This window comes from Gracilinanus agilis, chromosome 3, assembly GCF_016433145.1.
Source record: "Gracilinanus agilis isolate LMUSP501 chromosome 3, AgileGrace, whole genome shotgun sequence".
NCBI classification, from domain to species: Eukaryota; Metazoa; Chordata; class Mammalia; order Didelphimorphia; family Didelphidae; genus Gracilinanus; species Gracilinanus agilis.
This window is the reverse complement of record NC_058132.1, coordinates 644,978,414-644,980,732: the sequence shown is the minus strand read 5'-3', so window position 1 is coordinate 644,980,732 and position 2,319 is coordinate 644,978,414. Positions and strand designations below refer to the sequence as shown.

The following is a 2,319-nucleotide window of genomic DNA, read 5'->3' as shown; positions in this document are numbered from 1 at the left end:
AGCAACACTATTGCTACCCCCCACCCCCACCCCCTGGTCTGGATTTTGTCGCTCTCTGCCCCTGTGGGGATAGAGCAAGACGGCCTTCATAGAGGCAAGTGACTCTCTGTAACAATGCGTTATACAATATTTGGAATGACTTATTTAAAAAAATGTACAATCAGAGTCCTGAAGACGCACTGTAGAACTTTGGGGATGTTTGCCTCCAACATTACTTTAGACTGCTCATCACCTTCACCGTTCCAGTTTTTAAATCCTGAGTCAAGCGCCAAAAAAAAAAAATAATAATAATAATAATAACAAATAAAGCCATGCCAATCTCATCTCTTTTTGGGGGGGGGCAATTATCATGTCACACCCTTTGACAAAAAAAAAACCAAGAAAAAAAAAAAACAACACCAACAGTCCATTTAGAAGCATTTGTGGTGGACAATGGAAGGCCCAGATTCATCGTACTCCTGCTTACTGATCCACATCTGTTGGAAGGTGGAGAGGGAGGCCAGGATGGAGCCTCCAATCCAGACAGAGTATTTGCGCTCAGGTGGGGCAATGATCTTGATTTTCATCGTGCTGGGGCCTAGGGCTGTAATCTCCTTCTGCATCCTGTCAGCAATGCCTGGGTACATGGTGGTACCACCAGACAGTACGATATTGGCATACAAATCCTTACGGATGTCAACAGCACACTTCATGATTGAGTTGAGGGTAGTTTCATGGATTCCACAGGACTCCATGCCTAAGAAAGATGGCTGGAAGAGAGCCTCTGGGCCCCGGAACCTCTCATTGCCAATGGTGATAACCTGACCATCAGGGAGCTCGTAGCTCTTCTCCAGAGAAGAGCTGGACGCAGCGGTGGCCATCTCCTGCTCAAAGTCAAGGGCTACGTAACACAGGTTCTCCTTGATGTCACGCACAATTTCCCTCTTGGCTGTGGTGGTGAAACTGTACCTTCTCTCAGTGAGGATCTTCATGAGGTAATCCGTCAGATCACGGCCAGCCAGATCCAGACCGAGAATGGCATGGGGAAGGGCATAACCTTCATAGATGGGCACAGTGTGGGTCACACCATCACCAGAGTCCATCACGATACCAGTGGTACATCCAGAGGCATGCAGGGACAGCACAGCCTGGATGGCGACGTACATAGCTGGGGTGTTGAAGGTCTCAAACATGATCTGTGTCATCTTTTTTCTGTTGGCTTTGGGGTTCCGGGGGGCTTCTGTGAGCAGTACAGGGTGCTCTTCAGGGGCCACACGGAGTTCATTGTAGAAAGTATGATGCCAGATCTTCTCCATGTCATCCCAGTTGGTTGACAATACCATGTTCAATGGGGTACTTCAGGGTCAGAATACCTCTCTTGCTCTGGGCTTCATCCCCCACGTAGCTATCTTTCTGGCCCATACCCACCATCACACCCTGATGTCTGGGGCGCCCCACCATGGAAGGGAAGACGGCCTGAGGAGCATCGTCTCCTGCAAAGCCAGCTTTGCACATACCGGATCCATTGTCAACAACGAGCGCAGCAATGTCATCATCCATGGCGAACTTTGAAGTTGAAAGTTTAAACCTTTAAGAGAGAGGAGGTGGTGCCACACCTGAAGGCAGTGGGGGAGGCAAGTGCACGCTGGGTGAAAGAGCTCACAGCTCCTTTTCAGTGCTTTTGCTCTTGCTTTCTGTGATGAAAATCAAATCCCTCTCTAACTTGGGGAGGTATCTTGTTGAAGGAGCAAGATGGCACTGTGGATGGAGCCCAGGACTGAAGAGTCAGGAAGAGCCGTGCTTGAATTCTGCCTGAGAAACTTTCTCAGCTGGGTTATCCTGGCCAAGTCGCTTAACCTCCCTCTTAAAACTTCATCCATCTTAAAGTACTAGAATAATGCTGGTTATTGTTTCCATGACAACAAATTCAACTGGTTGGAAATAAAGTATGAAGAGGAAAAAAGACAAAAAAAAAAAACGGAATCAAATAGTATCTACATTTAGTTTATCTTTTTTTTAACCCTTAACTTCTGTGTGTTGGCTCCTTGGTGGAAGAGTGGTAAGGGTGGGCAATGGGGGTCAAGTGACTTGTCCAGGGTCACACAGCTGGGAACTGTCTGAGGCCAGATTTGAACCCGGGACCTCCCATCTCTAGGCCTGACTCTCAATACACTGAGCTACCCAGCTGCCCCCTAGTTTATCTTTTAAAGCTCTTCCCAGACTGGCTTCATGCTATGTGAGCAGCCTTATGTCATACCACTCATTGGTCCTACATTCCAATCAACATAATCTATTGTTCGTTTGTCAAACATCGAGCCATTTCTCCCATTATTGCTTTCA

General features: G+C 47.5%; 1 pseudogene; it reads right to left on the bottom strand.

The window, feature by feature from the left end:
• Positions 1-399: 399 nt before the first annotated feature.
• LOC123240230 lies at positions 400-1,539 on the bottom strand (annotated as a pseudogene).
• Positions 1,540-2,319: the final 780 nt, after the last annotated feature.